This window comes from Callospermophilus lateralis, unplaced genomic scaffold (genome assembly GCF_048772815.1).
Source record: "Callospermophilus lateralis isolate mCalLat2 unplaced genomic scaffold, mCalLat2.hap1 Scaffold_107, whole genome shotgun sequence".
Classification (NCBI taxonomy): domain Eukaryota; kingdom Metazoa; phylum Chordata; class Mammalia; order Rodentia; family Sciuridae; genus Callospermophilus; species Callospermophilus lateralis.
The window spans coordinates 4101062-4125631 of NW_027510917.1; the positions used below are offsets into that span (position 1 = coordinate 4101062).

The 24570-nt window shown below is 33.9% G+C and overlaps 1 pseudogene; it reads left to right on the top strand.

Moving 5' to 3' along the window:
• The first annotated feature begins 15040 nt into the window (after positions 1–15040).
• On the top strand, positions 15041–15850 carry LOC143386214 (uncharacterized; annotated as a pseudogene).
• The last annotated feature ends 8720 nt before the right edge of the window (positions 15851–24570 follow it).

The following is a 24570-nucleotide window of genomic DNA, read 5'->3' on the forward strand; positions in this document are numbered from 1 at the left end:
TCCTCAAAAAAAGAAAAAACCAACAAATAAATGAACTCACACTACATCTTAAAACCTTAGAAAAGGAAGAACAAAACAACAGCAAACATAGCAGAAGACAAGAAATAATTAAAATCAGAGCGGAAATCAACGAAATTGAAACAAAAAAAACCATTGAAAAAATTGATAAAACTAAGAGTTGGTTCTTTGAAAAAATAAATAAGATAGACAGACCCTTAGCCATGCTAACGAAGAGAAGAAGAGAGAGAACGCAAATTACTAACATACGGGATGAAAAAGGCAATGTCACAACAGACACTACAGAAATACAGAAGATAATTAAAAAATATTTTGAAACCCTATATTCCAATAAAATAGAAGATAGTGAAGATATTGATAAATTTCTTAAGTCATATGATCTGCCCAGATTGAGTCAGAAAGACACTCACAATTTAAACAGACCAATAACAAAAGAAGAAATTGAAGAGGCCATCAAAAGACTACCAACTAAGAAAAGCCTGGGACCGGATGGGTATACAGCAGAGTTCTACAAAACCTTCAAAGAAGAATTAATTCCAATACTTTTCAAGCTATTTCAAGAAATAGAAAAAGAAGGAGCTCTTCCAAATTCATTCTATGAGGCCAACATAACCCTGATCCCAAAACCAGACAAAGACACTTCAAAGAAAGAAAACTATAGACCAATATCTCTAATGAACTTAGATGCAAAAATTCTCAATAAAATCCTGGCGAATCGAATGCAAAAGCACATCAAAAAAATTGTACACCATGATCAAGTAGGATTCATCCCTGGGATGCAAGGCTGGTTCAATATACGGAAATCAATAAATGTTATTCACCACATCAATAGACTTAAGGATAAGAACCATATGATCATCTCAATAGATGCAGAAAAAGCATTTGACAAAGTACAGCATCCCTTTATGTTCAAAACACTAGAAAAAATAGGGATAACAGGAACTTACCTCAACATTGTAAAAGCTATATATGGTAAGCCTCAGGCTAACATCATTCTAAATGGAGAAAAACTGAAGGCATTCCCTCTAAAATCTGGAACTAGACAGGGATGCCCTCTCTCACCACTTCTATTCAATTTAGTTCTTGAAATGCTAGCCAGAGCAATCAGACAGACAAAAGAAATTAAAGGCATAAAAATAGGAAAAGAAGAACTTAAATTATCACTATTTACGGATGACATGATAATATACTTAACAGACCCAAAAGGGTCTACAAAGAAACTGCTAGAGTTAATAAATGAATTCAGCAAAGTGGCAGGATATAAAATCAACACGCATAAATCAAAGGCATTCCTGTATGTCAGCAACAAAACTTCTGAAATGGAAATGAGGAAACCCATTCCATTCACAATAGCCTCAAAAAAAAAAAAAATAAAATACTTGGGAATCAACCTAACAAAAGAGGTGAAAGATTTATACAATGAAAACTATAGAACCCTAAAGAGAGAGATAGAAGAAGATCTTAGAAGATGGAAAAATGTACCCTGTTCATGGATAGGCTGAACTAACATTATCAAAATGGCGATAATACCCAAAGTTCTCTACAGGTTTAATGCGATGCCAATCAAAATCCCAATGGCATTTCTTGTAGAAATAGATAAAGCAATCATGAAATTCATATGGAATAACAAAAGACCCAGAATAGCAAAAACAATTCTAAGCAGGAAGTGTGAATCTGGAGGTATAGCGATACCAGAGTTCAAACTGTACTACAGAGCAATAGTAACAAAAACAGCGTGGTACTGGTACCAAAACAGGCAGGTGGATCAATGGTACAGAATAGAGGACACAGAAACCAATCCACAAAATTACAACTTTCTTATATTTGATAAAGGGGCTAAAAACATGCAATGGAGGAAGGGTAGCATCTTCAACAAATGGTGCTGGGAAAATTGGAAATCCATATGCAACAAAATGAAACTGAATCCCTTTCTCTCGCCATGCACAAAAGTTAACTCAAAATGGATCAAGGAGCTTGATATCAAATCAGAGACCCTGCACCTGATAGAAGAAAAAGTTGGCTCCGATCTACATATTGTGGGGTCAGGCTCCAAATTCCTTAATAGGAGGCCCATAGCCCAAGAGTTAATAACAAGAATAAACAAATGGGACTTACTTAAAAAAAAAGTTTTTTCTCAGCAAGAGAAACAATAAGAGAAGTAAATAGGGAACCTACATCCTGGGAACAAATCTTTACTCCCCACACTTCAGATAGAGCCCTAATTTCCAGAATATACAAAGAACTCAAAAAATTAAACAATAAGATAACAAATAACCCAATCAACAAATGGGCCAAAGACCTGAACAGACACTTCTCAGAAGAGGACATACAATCAATCAATAAGTACATGAAAAAATGCTCACCATCTCTAGCAGTCAGAGAAATGCAAATCAAAACCACCCTAAGATACCATCTCACTCCAGTAAGATTGGCAGCCATTAGGAAGTCAAATAACAATAAGTGCTGGCGAGGATGTGGGGAAAAGGGTACTCTTGTACATTGCTGGTGGGACTGCAAATTGGTGTGGCCAGTATGGAAAGCAGTATGGAGACTCCTGGGAAAGCTGGGAATGGAACCACCATTCGACCCAGCTATCGCCCTCCTCGGACTATTCCCTGAGGACCTTAAAAGAGCATACTATAGGGATACTGCCACATCAATGATCATAGCAGCACAATTCACAATAGCTAGATTGTGGAACCAACCTAGAGGCCCTTCAATAGATGAATGAATAAAGAAAATGTGGCATCTATACACAATGGAGTATTATGCAGCACTAAAAAATGACAAAATCATGGAATTTGCAGGGAAATGGATGGCATTAGAGCAGATTATGCTAAGTGAAGCTAGCCAATCCTTAAAAAACAAATTCCAAATGTCTTCTTTGATTTAAGGAGAGCAACTAAGAACTGAACAGGGGGAAAGAGCATGAGAAAAAGAGTAACATTAAACTGAGACGAATGAAAGGAGGAAAAGGGAGAGGGAAGGGAAATTGCATGGAAACGGAAGGAAAACCACATCATTATACGAAATCACATATATGAGGTTGGGAGGGGAAAGGGGGAGGAGGGAGAGAATGGAACAACAACAGATGAGGTAGAGAGGGAAGATGGGAGGGGAGAGGAGGGGGGATAGTAGGGGATAGGAAAGACAGCAGAATACAACAGTCACTAATATGGCATTATGTAAACATTGTGAATGTATAACTGATGTGATTCTGCAATTTGTATTTGGGGTAAAAATGGAAAAGCATAACTCACATGAATCAAATGTATGAAAGATGAAAAAAAAGAAATATATATTTTAATCAAATACAAGGGAGATGTATTACATAACAGAAAATTTGGAATACTTTAAAATGTATGAGGGGAAAAAATTTTGAAAAATGAACTTGCTTTTTGATAACTTGAATCTACTTTATTTGCCATGCTGGAGTTCTAATCTCGGACCTCAAGTATGCCAGGCAAGTGCTTTCTACCACTGAAATATATCCCGACTCCCCATCTAAGTCTTTTATCAGTAAATGTCTATATGGTTATCATTCAATTACAAAGATTCTAAATGGAACTTATGTGTCAGTCATATTTTATTTTACTCAAATTTATTTAAATTGAATATTTGAAATTTCACATTATATAAAGTACTTGAAGAATTATAACATATGTGCTGAATCTGACTAGGATTTTTTACAATATGAGATGTCCCCTAAAGAACAGGGCCATATATGGTACAAGTCACTTAGAAAGACTCTTTGACATAAACTTTGTGGACAAATTTAAATTATGATACATGGGATTGTGATAGTTAAGCCCAAGTGACTCCATTTTGTAAAACAGCCATGCCAAGTAGAAAGGTTGTGACTGGGGCAAGTTGTTCTTTTCCTTTGCTATAGAAACCCTTAAGAACACGGAAATACCTAACGGGGCTTTGTTTTGTAACTAGGGTTTTTGTAAAGGGGCTCTGTTTCTGTAACTGGGTTGACTGGGCTAATTGTGATTGGTAAAGCTTCCCGCCACCTGACAGCAATCTTCCCCTTCTGTCACTTGGTTTGCTTGCATTGGCTAAACACCCAAACGTCCCTTTTGTGGTTTTCTGGCTTAAAAGGAGTCCCCTTCCAATTATTCGGGGCTGATCAGGGAACAGACTTTATGTTCCTGCTCAGTTGCCACCTGTATGCTTCAATAAAGGCTTGATTCAATTATATGTGAGTGATCTGGAAGTCAATTTATGAAACCCTGGGACATTGCGTTAACTATAATAGGATAATTTTGAGCATTCTAAATTTATTTTTTTAATGTTTTTGTCAGTCAGCTTTGCATTCCTATGATCAAAATACCTGACAAAAACAAATGAGAAGAGAAGTTTATTTTGGCTCACAGATTCAGGGTTCTCAGTATTTTGTTGGTCAACTCCATTGCTCTCTGCCCCAAGGCGAAACAGAACATCATGGCAGAGGGTATGGTGGAGGAAAACTGCTCAGCTTATGACAGCCAGAGAGCAGAGAGCCAGTGTGGGACAGGGGAAAATATGAACCCAAAGGTACACCCCAGTGACCTACTTCCTCCTGCCACAATCTGTCTGCTTACAGTTATGCTTAGAATAGTTTTCCTTTGGAATTATTAATCTATCAAATAGATTTTTCAGCTAATTAGATTAGAGTTATTATATTTTAATCACATCACCTCTGAACATTCCTGCATTGTCTCACACATCTTATTTGAAGGATACCTCATATCCAAATCATAACAATGGTTTTAAATACATTTTAATATATTTGGGGGAATTGACTTGTGAGCAACTGAGGTAACAGCTTTGTACCTAAGTATATTGTAGTTAAACAATAAGACTGCTTAATGGCAAAACAATAAACAGTGACTCTAGTTAAGGTGAAAAATAGAACTCAGTTATAATAAAAGAGTGGGTTTCAAATAGAGGCAAATAGAAGATTTAAACAATATTTGAGAGTCATTTGCTAAATATTTATAGACTCTGTTACACCAGATGTTCTGATCAGTAGGGGAAAATAATTTATGTGAGGGGGTATAAGTTTTCTTCTTCTTTCAAGACTCCAAGATACTATCTTGTTCTGCAGGCTCTGGAGTCAATTGAAGGACAGATGAGATAGATTTTAAAACCAGGGAGAGGGAAATTGCAGACTTCAAAATCGTGAGGGACAACATTGTACTTTATTCTTTGTTCTGACAATAAATATATAGGTAGCAGATTAAATTGTGGTTTGTAAATGTGTATGTGACAGGAACATAAATAGAGCTTGATAACCAAGACAATAAAACATATTTACTAACTTTAAGTCATGGCTTTATAAAATTGGAAAATACTTTTCCAAGTAAGATAACATAATTAGAGAAGGAATTTTCTATTTGAATTGGGAAATAGTAGGTGAAGTTGAATGTCCGAGTAGTGGAAAACAGATGAGCAATAAGATAGCAGGCTACTGCAGAGAAGGATCTGGAAATGTCAAGAAACACTGTGTCACCATTTCTTTCCTGGTGAGGTATTATTTACCTTCGAAATCTCATTCCAAGTCACTTTCTCTAAATATTTGATCCAACTCCTCATTTTGGATTTTCATTCCACATAGTCTATATTGTTATTAGAATTTAATAATTACTTAATTTTGAATATGTCTGCTTTTCTCACTATATTCTTGGTTTTTTGAAGTTAGTGACTGTAACTTGTCAATATTTATAGCTCAAATGCTGAAGACTGAACATGAGGTCTAGTATATAGAACACTTTAATGCTTTGCTGAAATAATTTTAACTAAATGCATTGTAAATCATATCAAAAAATCTTGTCTTTCTTGTATTGCCTTGATTCTGTCTCATTTTGGTCCTTACATTCTTTCCTTGCTCATTTCCTTACATCCTGCTGCATTGTAAAGTGTTTTTGATTTTTTTTTTCTTTTATGGATTCCTGGACTCTTGGAAAATACATTATGTACCATGGAACTTTGAAATTCGTGTATCCAGTATATCCAGCACAATATTCAGCACTTGGTATGTGTTCAGTGAACACTTGAAAAAACAAGTGAATGGATAGTTGGATACATTAATAAATTAACATTTAAAACCTTTGAGAACAATCATGTAAGGCAATGTTTTAGTCATTTTTTTAAAAAGGCCTGACAAGAAAAATTTTAGAGGCGGAAAAGTTTATTTGGCACTCATGGGTATGGTGGTCTCTGTCCACAGAGAGCCATCTCCATTGTGCTGGGTCCAAGTGAGACGGGACATCAAGGAGGAAGGTTGTGGCAGAGGAAAGCAGCTTAAATAAATGACAATCAAGAAACAGAGTGCTCACCAGGAACAAAATACATATACCCCAAAGGTATACCCCTAGTGACCCTCCTCCTTCAGCCACACCCTACCTGCCTACAGTCACCACCCAGCTGATCCCTATCAGGAGATTCTAAACTTCCTTGCTCTGTCTCACACATGACTTTTGGGGGACACCTAACATCTAAACCATAACAGGCAATTACATTGTAAACCAGGATTATAAAATTTTCTATTATATAAAATACATTTTTCATTTATGCTTTTATTTGAATCATAAGAGGAAAAGATAAATTGTCTTTATATTATCTGGTTAGCAACTGATTCATCTTTATCATCTTCAAATTAAGTTTCATAGATTCTATGATTCTTATTTCATGACTAATACATTTTATGGCAAGTTGCTTTTTTTTTTTAAACAGACATAAACAAACATTTATTTCTCACAATTCTATGGGCTGGGAAGTCCAAGATTGGACAAATTGTTTTGAGGAAGGCAGAATGGTAATCAAACTAAATTTTCTTTGAGTAGCTGATTAATTTGCTTGGAAAGCCAAATTCTTATGTAGTTTTACACTGTTAGCATGTATGTTTTAAATGCTGCATTTACAATTCAGAATGTAACCATATCCTTTCCATATAGGTCCTGATTAAATGATTTAAACTACCTCTCCTCAAATTAAATATGATCATGTTCCAGGTCAGCTTAAAACCCACTGTGATCTCATCACTGTTTATAGAAGAAATTAGTACAGGCTTCCTGGCATGGCCTCTGTGCTCTTTCATAATCTCATCCTAACCCATTTCTGGTTTAGTCCCCGTAAATTCTATCATTCATGTTTGATAGCCACCCTGCACTTCTTCCAATTCCCTGCCGGTGTTAGATCCTTCAAAGAGGAGTCTTCCTGTTTATTCTCATGTCCATTTTATTTTCCTAGTCCAAGGATCTATTTTTTTCTCAAACTATATTGTGACAGTAGTTCCAAATTGTTCCATATATGTTTTGAAATTAGTGTTGTAGAGTACAACTGGGGCAAATATTTCAAAATAAAATTCTAAAATTGGGTTTCACAATACTTCAAGAAATTTGTATAACTCACAAGAAAAAGACCCAAAAAAGATATTGGCATAATGTGACCTGTTCTACCCTCCAACTTCACATCTATGGATTCATTATCTATTTTCAGCCACCATCCTCTAAGGGTTCCTTTTTCATTTCCTTGAAAATATCATGCTTCCTCAGGTCATAGTGTTTCCTTTAAATTGAATATTCTTCTGGAATACCTCCTTTTATTTGTTTAACCACATTTTATGTTTCAAATATTAACTTAGAAATTAGGACTATTTAGTTTGCATTTCTTCTTGAAAACCAGAGAATTGAAAGAGGATCACTGTTCCTTAACACAAACAAACAAACAAAAATATTCCACGTTCATGATTTTTCTTTAGCTGGAGTACTGAAGCAATGATACAAACCATACCCCAAAATCTATGGAGAAGCCTGTAAGGGGAAAAGGAGATGTGAACATGTTCTCACCCAGGATCCTGCAGCAAGGCATGGGTGAGGATATGGCTGGAGTTGCTAACAAATTGGTAGAGATGACTGTGCCCTAACTAACATATTTAGAGAACTTTGGTGCTGAATAGAGGGAGTTTATGCCTATTTGCAGATTTTTCTATGTGGATCTTATATGATATAGAAAGATTGGCTGAAGTTATATTTTTTTTTTTTAAAAAAAAAGGTTGTCTAATGTTGTAGGCTTGAAAAGGGCGATCACAGTGATGTCAGGAGCCCATTCTGACACTCTGACCCTATTCCCCTTTCCCACAAAACATATTGAAAAAGAAGACTCACATGCCATGTTCCTAAAACATTAGTGATGGCTGGTGAGAGAAATTCTTTACAAGTGGTAGAAATATAGGCTGGGCCCTAACTGCAGTTGTAATACCAGTGGAGACACTGAGAAGTCCAGAGCTAAACCAGTGCCCCCTGCAGAGACACAGTGTTTGCCTATGATTGAGGCTTAATAAGAATAATGGGGAATGTTCCCCACAGACTCTGCCACCAGACTAAAAGCTAATTACTACCAGGTAGCAGAGTAAAACTTTTAGAAAAGAACCAGGAGAAGAATAAGACTCTACGGGGCCAAGGGAGGGGGACAAGTCTTTAAGGCACATTGCAAAGAGAAGATATAAAGTTGAGAGTTTAGCAGAAATAATAAAATCATATTAAGAAACCCTTCTCAATCCTAAATACTGATAATCACTACAGGAATTTGATAACCAGGGTGCTCTAAAGTTAACAATAACAACAAAAGAAATGGAATTAAGTGCAACTCCTGACTCTAGCATGAGAGGCATGCCAATTATTTTTAACTCACCCCCAAATGAGACACTTTAACTATGTCTTTATTGTCTCACATAAGGTGTCTGCTTCTTTCAACCAAACATTACAAGGTTTATGAAAAAGCAAGGAATAGAAAGAAAAACCTGCCAAACGACAAAAAATAATTGAAAGAGACAGGCAGATATTTGACACTGACACTGGAAGCTTCTGAATAGAATTTCAAAATATGTATAATAAACACAAGAAAGGCCTTCATGAAGAATGTGGACATAATATGGGATCAGATGGGTCATTTTAGCATTGATATGGAGTATTTTAGACGGAAACATACAAAAATACCACATTATCACTATAGCAAAGATAAGGAGTGTCTTCAATGTATTTTTTTAGTAAATTTGATTCATTTAGCAAATATGACTTAATAAATATGATTCATTATGTCAAAGACAGGCCAAAACAAAATATGAGAACACAGAACAGAGTTCTAATGGTAATGGAACAATGTCAAATGTTCTAACAAACTTTTCAAATCTCAGAAGAGAGAGAGCAGGGAGAAGAAATGTTTGGGAAAATAAGGGACACAGATTTTCTTTAATTAATGATACACATTAACTACTGTTAGCCACATGTGTGTATATAGACACAGACACACACACACACACCCCTAGGCATATCATATTTAAATTGCTGAAAATAAATACAAATGATAGGAAATAAACAATGAAAAGTATTAAATTCTTTTTTCTTATGCTTGTTATTAAATAACTCTAATGCAAAATAGTGATATATATCACAGGGATGTATGAACACAAATAAGGTACATTTAAAGCTCATGTGAAATTAAATGTCTGAGCACAATGGAACAATGCATGGAAGGAACAAATTGATATATTATGTTGTAGGCAGTTTATTAAAAACATCAAAAAGAATAACATTACCCTAAGTAGAAATTAAATTATTTAAAATGTCTTTTAAAAGCTAGGGATGACATGAACTTTTTGAAATTTAAACATAATAACTCAGTAGTGGAATATTCAGTAAGTTCAGAAGAAGGAGTTAATTCTGTGTTACATACACTTATTTTACTTTATGTGCTTATTTCAGCTCATAGTAATGATTTTAGGAAATGGCTTATTTGTAAATGTCATTCTCCACAAATTATAAATGCCATGAGGACTGAGGACACAGATGGTTGTACATCAGATTGCATCCCCACAGACTAGACTGTACAATAGACTTGATAAATATTTGTTGAATAAACAAATAAAATCTACCTGCCTTTGCAAGCAATTTTCTTTGTCACCGATGCCCTTAGTCCTTTTTATTAGCTGAAAATGAGTTCCCAGGTTTTTAAGACACGTTACCTATTTCCTTCACAACTAGTTTATACAATCTCTTTATTTAGTATTCACTGCATATAGTTTGCTAGGTCTGCCATATCAAAGTAAAATAGATCAGGTGGCTCAAATAGTAGAAATTTGTTTTCTCAGAGTTCTGAAGATTGGAAGTCTAATATTAAGGTGTTGGTAGCTTTGGTTTTTCTTCAGGCTTCCTCCTTTGGCTTACTGATAGCTGTCTTCTCCCTTTGTCTTCACGTGGTCTTCCCCTTATTCAAGAGGATCTCCCTGTGTATTCAAATGTACTCTTTTTATAAGAAGACCAATCTAACTGGATTAGGACCCACTACGATGACCTCATTTTATTGTAATTAGTGCTTTAAAGGTCCTACCTCTAAATACAGTCATATTCTAAGGTACTTGAGGTTAGGGTTCCAACTTATGAATTTTGAAGAAAAGTAATTTAATCCTTAATACTTACTTTCTGTCTGTGACTGTGAAGCAATAGTAGGGTGTAGACAGGTCCAATTATGACCAAGAAATGGTGCCTGACTTAAAGGAATGCAACATAGTTTGTTGATAATTGAATAATCCAATATTCGCAATGCAAAAAAAATTGTGTCAATTGGGACTGGGGATGTGGCTCAAGTGGTAGAGCACTCGCTTAGCATGCTTGGGGCACTGAGTTTGATTCTCAGCACCACATAAAAATAAAATAAAGATATTGTGTCCACCTAAAACTAAAAAAATAAATATTTTTAAAAATTCATGTCAATAGAGTTAAAGGCTTTTGATGACTTCTAGAATGAATGGATATGTAAAACAATTGGAAATTTTTACTTATTGCAGACATATCATTTAATGTTTTGATTTTGTTGAGGATTTTAGCAACAGATATTGCTTCATTTAAAAAAAATATTTGTAAAATAAATACAAATGGCATTTGTAAAATTAAGTACATAATATGGTTTTCATGTGCTCATTTGGCATGTTTGGTGTAATTTGTAATTACTATGTACACAAGTATACTATCTAGAAGCAGCTGAGATCTGGTGTAATTACCCATTAACTATAATTATTATGATAAAATTAACTACAAAAAAAAAGAGTCACAGAGGCATAAGTATTCCTTGTCATCATAAGCTAAGGATTCAAACATATCTATGGAAAATTAGTGTTGTTATGGATTTCAAAGTACATTAGAGCTTATGTTTCCTTTGGTATTGTGAAGAATAATACGACATGCTCTCTTGGACCATTAATGAGGATGTTTTCCTTCCACCCAGCTTCCCCGTTCCTAAGGTACATGGACCATGATACAAGGGAGTCCTAGATTGCTAACACTTATGTTGCTCTAGCTGTACACAGTATTGAAAAGTGACATTAAGAAGTCTCAGACCTCCCGTTCTGTAAATTGTTTCTTAATTCTGTTGATTTCTTCCTTTGCTATGCAGAAGCTTCTAAGTTTGATATAATCCCACTTGTGTATTTTCACTCTGGTTTCCTATGCCTTTGGGGTCCTATCTAAAATTTGTTGCCTACACCAATTCTTAAAAGAAGTGTTTCTTCTTTTTTTCTTGTAGTAATTTTACCATTTCAGGATTAACATCTAGGTCTTGATCCATTTGAGTTGATTTTTGTTTACAGTAAGAAGAGGGATCTAGTTTCTTTCTTCTCCATATGTTCATTCATTTATGTTAGCACCCTTTATTGAAGAAACTATCTTTTCTCTACTGCATATTCTTTGGTGCCTGAGGATAAGTACCAGTTAAAACAATATGATATGTCTAAAAATGACTAAGAGTACAAAATATCCAACACATATAAATTATTAATGATTGAAGAGTTGTAAATGTTTGTTAGCTTTATTTGATAATTACATAATATAATATGATGTATTAAATTACTAATAAAGTATTCCCATAAAGATGTACAAATATATATCATTTAAAAAAGAAGTCTAAGATGTAAGGGTGACTCAGAGAGACTAAAAAAAAAATAAAGTGAAGTCTAAAATTTAAAAATTGAAAGAATGAGATATGCTCAAAATATTTGGAAAAAAAACTTGATGGAACTTCAAGAAGCACACAAATATTCATGGAATTAAATCTATAATTTAATATAACATGTTTAAATAGAACTAGAGAGATAATAAGGATAGATATACTGATAAAGGAACTGAGGAACCAGGAAGTGTGTGTGTGAGAGGTTATCACAAAGATAAATAAGAGAGGGAAAATGATGAGAAAGAAAGAAAGATAATAGATATGAAGAAAAATAATTACATAGATATGCATAACAGAAAATTTAAGAGAGGAAGATGGTAAGGGAGGCAAAAAGATAATATTAATAGAAATTGCAGTCAAAAGTGATAGGATAATTTGTTACTTTAATGCAAAAAATATTTGGAACCATGTCTTATACATAACATTAATTCTCATCGTACGAAAAATTGTAACGAGAAAAAAACAAACTTTAAGATATTTAGAAGAATATTTATATAGGACTATATGTAAGACTTCTTGTTGGAAAAGATTTCTTTACAGAAATAACTTTTAAATAAGACTATAAAGCACTGTAGACAAAGAAAATGATTGTCAAAATCTACAACATTAAAAATTAAAAACATTGATTCAGCAAAGACTATTTTAAGTATTTGAAAAATAAATCATAGCTTATAAAATATTTGCACATAAATACACAAAAACAATAGAAGACTGTTATGCAAAATATATAAAGAATTTCCACAAATCAATTTAAAATAAACTAATGAAATATTTAATGGAAAAACTGGGCAAGATGTAAAAAAAATTTTTGAAGGAGAAACATAAATGAACCAGAAATATATGATAAAATGCATATAATATTAAGTAATAACTTTAAGACCTCTGAACTATTTAATTTTAGAGCACTTTTACTCTTTTTACATAATTCATCATTATTTCATTTCTTCCTTTGATATATTCAGCCTAGTCTGCTCCTGACAAGAGTACATAACCATAGAACACACATTCAATGGTCGTACACAGTTGATCATCTTCTACTTGTTTCTCATATTCATTCACAGGAGGATTCAATGGAACCTATAAAACCCTATTTCTTTTAAAAAAAAATATATGTAGTGAATAGTATGCACTACAAAATTTGACAATAAGAGGACCATTTGGCAGTGAGAGAGGAAGGTACTCTTTTTATCATTTGATTGCTATCTTTATCATTGAAACTGATCAGAATAAATTAATAGCAACACTGATACTAAGAAGATATTGAAACAAACAAGGGGGGGAAGATAAATGTAGTACTGTAATTTTACTATGGCCAAATTCTGCTTACCAAAACTGTACAAGTTCAAATGTGTCAAAAGGTTACATTGTAATTAGTATTCCTATCTGTTCCTCACAACTCTTTAGCAGCATCTGCTTGTTTTAACAGTTGTATTTGTAATGCAGTCTGTGCCATGACAGACACTAACCAAAGTAAATCAGCAAAATGATTCTCTCTTCTTTTCCAACCTCAGGCTCTGGGCAATCAAAGAAACTATGAACATCTGTCTGGAATCTGATTGCCATGTTCACTGATTCAGTGCACCCAAATAAGCAACAATTAGTCTGTTCAGCCTGTGTCAAAAAACCCGTCAAGTTAATTCAAATTAAGACAGAATAAATTGAATCCAGTTGGCGTTATGCATATTTGTATGCAAAATTTAAACAAGCATCAACTGTGCTATATTATCTTCTATTTAAAAGCAAAATAAGAAAATATTTTTACATAATTCCAGAAATAATTATTACTCATCATTATTGTACTTACATCATTGTCCAGATATATTTCTTTGGGGCTGAAATTTTTTTTTCTAGTAAAATTAAGTGGACTTTTGTAGTACACTAGTTTTAAATAATGTAATTTTTCTTACACTCATTTATCTCATTTCCATTACTTAGCTAGAGGTACACAAACAGATTTCAGACCTTGAGATATGTGAATGCCCATCAATTATACTTTCAAAGATGAATTCTTTTCAAGTTAACATCTGGCATTTATTTCTTAAGTTTTCTACAATATGTGAATGACTTAAGTGATCAGGTGACAGATGTCCATCCCATTTATTGGAGAGCAATTTGTGCCTTTAAACTAAATTAGAGAATCTGAGTATTCAGAGAATTAGTGATACTCTTAGGAATATGACAGGATTTCAAAGAAGCTAGAATTATTACAATGGCATTAGTTATCTTCTGTCCCATTTTTCAACTGCCATAATTAAATGATGCCCAGTGTTCCATCTCTATTGAAATTTGTTTGAAGTTACATAGAAAGTCACTAAACATACTATATACATCATCAAGTTTCAAAGAAGCTCCATAGTGATCTCTGTCTTTAAGTAGCACACCAGGTGAGACATAACTGAGGGGGAAAAATAGAAAATCACTTCACCAAGCTCTTAACTGTTTACTCTTAATGAGTCACAGTCTCCCACTTAGGATACTTCATCAGTGGAAGAAGGAGAAGGAGAATCTGAGAATCTGTGATTCTGACTGAACTTGCAAATAGAAACACTAAGAAAAGAAAACGGAAAAATAAAACCATCAATAGTTTAGGAAATACAAACCAATATGACCTCTACTATAGTAGAGACGAAATTTGAAATGACCACTGTCAAATATCTATCAGGATGTTGGCAGAATTGGGGGTGTGTGAATATTTGCCCGAATGTTAGAGCAGGATAGACTCTGGTAGGTCTCCACTTTATAAGAGCAGGAGAATTTGGTCTAACACAGCCTTAGAGGCACTTCTCTCCTTCCCTTCATCAAACCTGAATAAACACTAGGTGGCTGGATAAACATTGGGTTGGCAAATGGCACTGCCTGACAATTGTACTAAGTCATGTCTATGTAAATAAAGATTGATATTAATATTAATTGCACTTAAATATGATTATGTTAATTGTATAGTATATAATAAATACACTGTTGATTTTTATTTTATATGCATAATTTATTACACATACATTTTTGCTATGGATCGTAGCTGCTATTTTCAGGGATGAAACTCAAGTGGAGGAGAGGCAGGTGTCAGAGATTAAGAATCAGGGGAAGATGGCTGGAGTGGGGAGGGGGCACTGTGGCTGGTTTCACCACCATTGACAAAGTGAAGTGCAAGATCCAGGAAGATGATGCAGAGGAGTTTAGTGCCTCCAGGGGGAAGTGAAGGGGGAAAGGTAGGCCTGGGAAACACCTGAGGTGACCTCCTTGAACCATCGGATCCTACTGGTTGAAGAGGAGCTGGCTACTGCCCTGAAAAAGAAGGAGGAGGAGGAGAAGAGGAAGCTGCTGATGAGAGTCAGAGAGATATGAAGATTATTGAAAACCAGACTCTAAGACACTAAATAAAGATGGAACTCCAGGAAATCCAACTCAAAGAAGCTGAGCACATGGCAAATGAAGCAGATAGGAATTATGCAAAGTGTGACTCATAATTTTTTGATTATTAGAGGAGATTTGGAGTGCAAAGAGGAATGAGCTTTTCTGGCAGAATCTGGCTGATGAGAGGTGGATGAACAGATGGATGAGGACCTGAACCGTCTGGGTGTTTCTGAAGAGAAGTACTCTGAAAAAGAAGACTAATATGACAGAGATAAAGGTTCTTACTGCTAAACTCAAGGCAGAAACCCATACTGAGTTTGCTGAGAGACAGGTGGCTAAACGGGAAAAGACAACTCATGACTTGGAAGATAAGCTGTAATGCACTGTAGAGAAGCATCTCTATACACAAAGGATGCTGGATCAGACTCTGTTTGACCTGAATGGGATGCAGAGCTCCCCAGACCTGTCCTGCTGCTGCTCCTTCCTCTGACCCTGATTCACCTGAGGCCAACCAGCCGGAAGGTCACCTTGAAACTAAGGGCTGATTTTTGATTGGAAGGCTGCTTTCTCTTTTTGACACCTCCTCTGCACCCGCCCCTCCTTGTATTTTTCACCAAAATGCCTCTGTATTTCCCCCAAGTTCCAGGTTTTTTTTTTAAACACTTCAAATAATTTACAGCTCTGACTCAGCAATCTATTTCCCTTCTTGCTTTTGGAAGGTAACTTTTCAGTCTAATCCATATTGCCCTCTGCAGAGAGGAAGGAAAGGGGTATAGGCTTACCCTACTGAAAGCAAAACAGAGCCCAGAGAAAAGTCGGCTAAGGTAAACCTCATTGATCTGTACAAAGTAGCAGCCAAACCAGAGGAAACCATAAAAGTGATTGTAAGAGGAGTTTGCCAAAAAGCAAAACCAGTGCTACTTAGGTGGTGTGTGTGTGTGTGTGTGTGTGTGTGTGTGTGTGTGTGTGTGTGTGTTTAGCTTTAAGATATCTTTGTATAACTTTTTATTTTTTTTCATCAAAAGTGAACAAATGAAGATGGTAAGATCTTTGAGACTTTTTGTTTTTTGTCTTGCTGGGGATTGAACCTAGGGCCTCATCCATACTTGGCTAGCCTCCTACCACTGAGGCCTATCCTCAGCCCTTGGACCCAAGTGTTTGCCCCATCTCAACCTCCTTCACAGAATGAAGTCATAGAACTCTTAATCTTGAATTGACCACATTATTGCTCTCCTGTCTTCTTGAAAGTAGGAAAATTGTTTTTACCACTGATTTAGCCATATGAAATTCATCTCATTACCCTTTTCCGGGTCTGAAGCTGCTGTCTCTAAAAGGGCTGTCTCATTGTGGTTTGTTTTAGTCAGTGCTGGAACGTTTTTGGAGAGTTTATGTACCAAATGTTTAAAATTTTGTTATTTTGAAACTAGACTTCTTCAGGGATGGGACACCTGATTACTTCATCTACAATCTGGACTGGTAATGTGCTGATCTTTCAAAGTTTCTTTCCTTACCCAATCCCCATTATTAGGTAAGGGTGGTTCTATGAAGTCTGTTAATTATGAATACTGCAGCTTATTGAACTAAAATATTATGGTCTCTTTGGAGCCCGTTAGGAGATAGAGAAACCAACAGTGCAACACTGTTTTAATACTGTATATTATTTTAACAGGTGACTTTTTAAAATAAAGAACCTGTCCCGCAAATAAAAAAGAAATAAAGAGAAATATAGTATAAGAAACAATAATCAACATAAAGCTCAAAAGGTTAAAAAATGCTGACAGAGACTTTCTGCTAGAAATTGATAATGACGGTGTTCTTGGGAATATGTCCAGTAGCTATTCCCTGGAGAAGAAATTTCTGTCTTTAAAGAGGCCCGATGAAGTGGATGAGATGTTTGGTCAAAATGGAATAGGGAAAATATTTCCTTTATGTAAAGTTTTCTGACACTGCTTTTGTGTACATGTGTGCATGTGTGTAGGTATACATACACATGCACGCACACACATACACATCATTGGATGTATATGTGAAGCCTTAAACATAAAATGATTAAAATCTAGTTTACCAAAATGTGTTAAATACTCAGATTTAGGCCCAAAGTTCTAGAGTCATTTCCTATTTTCAAGTCACATTGATCTCATCTTCTATTTTTTTCCTTTTTTTTAATTGGTACATTATAGATGCACATAAAAAGTCTGTGGAATGTCATGAACTCACTCATGTAGAAGGTGTTAAAATTCTCAGGCAAGAATCATATAATATAGTAATTTGCCTTAAAATTACGTTGATTTGAGCAATTTCAGTGCTTGGCAGGTATGAGAATGGGCACACATAGTTGTTTTAGGCAGCTTCCGCACAACTATGACCAAAACACCTGATGAGAACAAATTTAGGAGGAAAAATTTATTTTGAGTCTCAGAATTTCAGAGATTTCAGTTCATAGATAGCCAACCACATTCCTCATGGCTCAAGGTGAGGCAGAGAACATCATGGCACAATAGTGTGGCAGAGGAAAGCAGGTCAGGACATGGCCACCAAGAAGCATGGAGACAGCTCCTCTCTTCAGGGACAAAATATAAACCCCAGAGGCACACCACAAATGCCCCACCTCCTCTGGCCACACCCTATCTTCCTACAGTTACCACCCAGTTAATCCCTATCAGAGGATTAATTCACTGATGGGGTTAAGGTTCTCTTAAGCCAATCCCTTTAAACTTTCTTGCATTATTTCATACATGAACTTTTGAGAGACCCCCAATATCTTAATCATAACAATAGTTCTAATTTAGGTGAGGTTCACTTTGCTCAGGTACTGTTTTGATCCTCAGGAGTTAGATCCAGGAACCAGAAGATTCTTTTGAAAGAAACTATGCCAAAACAGAGACCCAACTCCAATGATGGGGAATGGGTCAGGTGTGAGCATTCCTTAGCTATCTCAGAGTCTGCCGAGAATTGAGTCTGCTCATCAGTAATTCCTTCAAACAAGTATCTAGAGAATACTTGTCCTGATGTTCCACATTCACACTTGCTGCCTCAGAAATATTGAGGAGTTTTGGAGGTACTGTACTAAGAAAAAGGAATCAGATGGGAGGAAGCAAACTTATATAGACTGCTTCTTATTTTGCTATGTTGCATTTGAAACACTCAGGGCCAGAGTCACAGAAGCTCTTCAGTGAGCATTCCTGTGAACCACAAAGAGAAAGAACACCTGAGATATTTATGCTTGCCCCATCTGAACTCTGGCAAACAGAACCATTCTGAAACACCTCGTCTCCACGAGGTAGTCAGAAATACTAAGATTATTACATCTCCTCTCATCTGTAAACCCGGCTGAATTTGCTATTCCATTGAGCTTTTCTGGGAACTCAGGGTGCATGAGTATAAATAAGTTAAAAGTCATCTATTTTATCTAAATTGAATATTTTAAAGTGAACCATGAGCATACTTACTCTCTTTAAAATCTTTTGTCCCTCTTTTAGTCATTGTTGTATCTGTGAGATATTCCTATTTCTAGATTTACTTCTCATTTGATTCTAAAAACAATTATCACACACATATATGCATACCATTATAGCAATATTATATATATACATACTAATATAGAGATAGTTTGTCCAACATTTTAAGTCTTCTGAGCTTTGTAAATATATGTTCAAAAATATTAGCTATTTTTGCAACCAAAATATTGTTAGCAGCTACTGTGACACTCTTGACAAAAAACAATATGGTAAAAGAATTTGAACAACACTGTATCAAACTTAGAGTTTTCTGTCATAGCCTAAGAATCTTTCTCTAGATGTAGACATCCTAGAAACACTTTTACAACCTTATTTTTAATAAACTGTAAACTATATATTTGTATTTTTTTTTATTTTGACCACTTGAAATCAGAAAACCTATCTGTGGGAAATACTTGTGTGGCCTGAGAAAGACTACTCCCCTTGCCCATTAATAATAGCCCTTATGTTCCATCAGGGACTCATTCTTCATTACTTGTGGCATTAGGGACTGTCAATCCAGCTCTTTCTCCAACCATTCCCTATAATCCAAGGTGTACCAATTCTGCTCTTCCAGGATTATGACTTATTTTAATTTTCAAAACTAACTTCAACTTATGAAAATGATACAGAAAAATCATGAAATCTCTTCATCCAGATTTACAAGGGAAGCACATTCCTTGTTTTATCATTTATCCTCTACCTCTCCATAGATACTTACTTTCATTGCAGTATGTTGTGAACATGTTTATCTTTACATGCTTCAGTGTGACTTCCTAAAAATATGGACATTGTTTTATACAACTTTGATACAATTATAAACAATCAGCCAATAAACAGTGATGCATCACTATTATTATTATAAGGCCTTATTAAAATATCACCAATTATTTACTTTAGTTGTCTTATCTCTTTAGTCTCCTTTTATCTGAATCAATTTCCCTATGTCCTCTTTGATCTTAAATTTTTGGACAGTTATTTTTCATATTTCTCTGTAATTTGGATTTGTATAATTTTCTTTGTAATAAGGTTTGTGGAAGAAATATTTTCCAGGAAGATCTTGGAGCGATTCAGTTTTCTTTTAATTAATTCAAAAGAAGCATTGTGTTGCCTTGCCTCAACACTGATAACTCTAAATGTGTGAACTTTGTAAACTCTGTATCTTCTCTCTGTCTACGGGGTAAAGTTATTATTTTTCTTTTTATAAATTAATATCTTTTGGGAGATACATTAAAAGCACGCACATATTTTGTTTTTTGTCATACTCTTTCTGCTAATATTAGCATCCAGAGACATTAGCTGAGGGGCAGACTGCCTGCAGAGAACTTGCAAGGCCCTGGATTTCATCCTCAGCAACTGCCCCCCACTCCCAAAAAAGAAGTGAGAAGAACAAACAACAAACACACACAAGGGAAGAGCATTCATAGATGATTCTTCTCCAAACAATTACTGCTTTCATGATTTACAAATGACAATTGATATTTCATGTATGTTTTCTACAAGACATTCCCTATCCTTATTTATTTTTACACCAAGAAAAATTAATGCACACTCTAGTTTTTTTTGTTTGTTTGTTTATAGAACATCATTATAATTATTTTCTCACTTATATTTCCCAGACTTAACCAATGGGATTTTCTTCAAGATAGCTTTTGTGTCCTTTGGACATGCTTCAATAATTTTTGAGCACTTTCTTACTTCCTATTATAGGATCAGCTTGTACTTTTCTCCACTACCCTTGGATCTGCTCATTCCTTCTCTTTCCTTTTACTAAAAAGGATACAATATATCTGAACTTAAATTCATATTATCTCTCTAATCATAAATAGTAAAACTGAACACTATTTATTCTAGCCTTTTATCTTTCCTTTCTATATTCATAATTTTGACCTAAAACATTAAGAATCCTTGCTTTCATATCCAAAAGTACATATTTATCTTCTTCACTCTAGAATACACATAAAAATAGCTTTATAACATTTAGTCCATTCCCAGAACTGTACATAATGTAGGCCACATTTAGTTAACTCACATTTAGAAATTGCATTTAGAAAAAACAAACTCAATAGGTCTTATTAAATTTAGTTCCACTCATCTTTCTCAATAATATACCTCATTTAAAGAGTTTCTAAATGCTTTTGTCTTCTAATTTTCTTTAAGCCCTTTATAATATAATAATTGTGTCTTAGCTGTATGAATGCACCTTGTTTTTCTACCCCTACAACAATCTAGTTAATCTTCTAAATTTGTTCTTTTCTAAGAAACATAAGTGTTTGTTTTCCGGTTTCTTCAAGGTTTAAAAAACCATTACATCTAACAAATGAAATGAGTGCAATAATATCTACCTGCAATAGTCACCTTCAAAGTAAACTTTGAAAAATAATTCGTCAAAATAATTTCCCCTATTTGCCAGTATATAATCTCTCCAGCAACAAAATTTTTAAAATTATTACCATTAGCCACTATAATAGCAACACACATTTATGTATTTCCAAAATACTTAATTTTTTAATTTTTAACATTTATTCTACATTTGAGTTGGCAGCTTTAATCATAGCAAAGTTCCCTCCAGAAGAAAGCAATATGTGAATATTTTTACTGCTATAATTTTTTTTTCTTTCAGAGTCATGTTATATCTTATATCCTTGGTAAGATGGTAATTTCCACAGTAAACACTTTCCATTTATTTGTTTTAAAACAGTAAACAGTAGCTAAACGATTTGGTTTTATTTTCCTACTCCACAGATGGGAAGAACCATTGCGTAGTTCTTTCTTTTTACTATAGCTTTTCAGAATAAATTTCCAAACATAAAAGCATACTTTTAACATAAACCAAAGTTATGATTTTTTATGTGTGTGTGATTTATTTTTTAATGAAGATTTGAATTTTTGTTTAAGTAAAATGAAACTGATGAATATATAATAAACTTAAACTCAATTTTGATTTAATGAAGCTACTAAAATATTAGGTGATACCTGATATAATTATGTGAACTGTTCAATATCTGCTTGATATGTTTTTATAATAGGTTTCAGGAATTTAATTTGATTCAAAAGTACTTATAAACCAAGTGGGGAATATTTGTATTTTTTTCACTGAACATATACTATGGGAAATAAATTAAACTAACTTAATATAAAGAGATAAAATTGTGCTTTATGGGCATGAGAACCATTTAGAGATATTGGATATCATGAAACTTTAAGAATGTCATCTTAACCAAAATTATCATAATATGGTACTTTAAGCAGACACTAAGATGAGCCAGTCATTTCTACCTCGTTTGCATTGCAAAAAAAATCTGTTTTTTTTTCTCATTTGAATATGAAACATTAGGACAGAGTATATACATAATACATTTTCTGCAGGTAATCTATCCTCATTTGAAGCTTCAGTGGCCTTTAATACTTATTGCTGTTAACAAGAGTGTGGCCCATCTTAACCTACTGTCAAAAGATACAGGGAAGATGGCACAGAATGTTTGAACACAGAAGGGGTTATCATAGAAATGAAGCATACAAACAATGGATAAATATTAATAAATACATTTTAAAATGAAAAAAACAAATATATCATTTCATGCAGAACATTTTTGGAAGTTACCCACATAAGCATTACCATGGAAAGATATGTAATTTTTAAAATAGTCTATCATCTTTTCTACAAACTGATCATTAACCATCAGGAAAATAGCATCAAGAAAATACAGAATGCTCTTGGTCCAAATAGCTGGACTCAGGTGAATTGATATCATCTGCTAAGCTTGGTATTCATTAGATATTATATGATAGACTGGCTTTTATAATCAGATTGTTTTTAAAAGCTGAGATAGGAAAAATTGACAAGTTTAATATTCTTGCTCACCACAAGAGCTCATTTTAACACCTTTTGTTTTACTCACTAATGCTGGCTTTGACATTCAATCTAAAATTCTATGTATTTATGAGTCTTTCTATTCATTATATAATACAAAACTGACTTCCTCTATGAAATATATTACTGAACACTGTAAAATAAAATTATTTTCACCTTCTGATTGTGGCAATATTCTTGATGATAGTAGGTCACAAATTCCAGATCGGAAATATTTTGGAAAGAAATAGAAGGTTAATGAGCAACTCAGTTGATATTTGAAGAAATCAGCAATTCAAATTGAGAAAAAAAACACATTTATTTATCTCTACCATGTCATCTCCTAAACATACTTCACCTGTAAAACCTGCTCCATTTATTTCCTTACACTTCCATTTTCCATTGTTCCTAACTGGAAGACAACTGTTCACAGTATTTCACAATTCAATTTTGACTTTTTTTAGAAAAAACAGTTTATTGACAACTCACTCTTCTCTTATGTGTGCATTTCAGAATAATAATGAATGGCTTAGGAAGAATACATAAATTGAAAAATGTGGCTGACATAGTGAGATTATTTACCTCCTCCTTCTTAAAAAGTTCTAAAAAATGTTTCATGCTTCCAAGTTCAAAGCAGTAAGTTCCTGAGTTGGAGCAGTTTCTTGCCAGACTTTCATCTTTGGTGAGTATTTCCCAGTTGTTTCTGAAATGACTCCCTGTGAGGATATTGTTGAAATGTTGTGTGCACTGCAGCTTGCCGAAGCCAAGAAATGATGCAGAGCCGCTCACATGAGCTCTTCTAATTGTTCTTGTACTAGCAACTGAGGAATTCTCACAGATGGGTTTATCATAACACTTTGTTAGCATTTTTGTATAACAACTGCCTTTTCATCCCAAGGAAACCCTGGAGGAAAATACAGCATTCAGGAATAGGATTTGAATATTAATTAATTGATGCTTCAAGTTTAAAGTTGTGTTTTTTAATATGCTAAATATACATAGTAAATTTTGCTTATAAAATTAAATCAAAATTTCTTCAAGTTATACATGAAATTCATAGTGTCTGATGTTTAGTGAATCATTTTAAGTGTATTTAAACTTTTATTTTAGAATCTTTCATTTTACCATTATAAATGATTGATTTAGGAATTTTTGTATGTTTGCTATTATTTTCAATCAATGTCTTTGAGGTGAAACTTGATTACTGGCAGATATTTCAAAAAAGGATTTATAAGCTCCAGTAGTACACATTACTAAATTCGAATATGACATATGGACCAGGATTTGGTTTATTTGCTTTTTTGACTAAAACATGGTTTATTTTTTAGCAATGGGTTTGTATAATTTGTTGCAGAAACTAATATTGAAATTACTAATGTCCTGGAAGAAAGATGTTCAATAGAGTATTATTTCTATACTTTCAATTACAACTTTAGTGAATTAATTGTTATGACTACTAAACAAAAAGACAATGTAATTAGTTCTGATTTCATCAGATACACATTTTAAAAAAGAAACATTTTAAATTCAAATAGGTATTAGGTTTCATTGAAACTGCTCCAATTACCTATCATTTTTGAATTCTGGCTTTTAAATTTATTCAACTTTTACTTTAGTAGAGAGAATAATTTTTATTTAGGATTGCATGCATTCTTTATTCTCTAATTTTCCTAAGGTATACTAAAATTATCTTTCTCCCATACTTCATATTATTTCTACTTAATATTATACTACTAGTAATAGTATAATACTTCATATTATACGACTTAATGTAAAAAAATAACATTATAGTCCATCTGTTATATTTCTTTTCTCTTAGTGGAAATTAGGATTGATTTATTAAAACATTTTCAAATAACC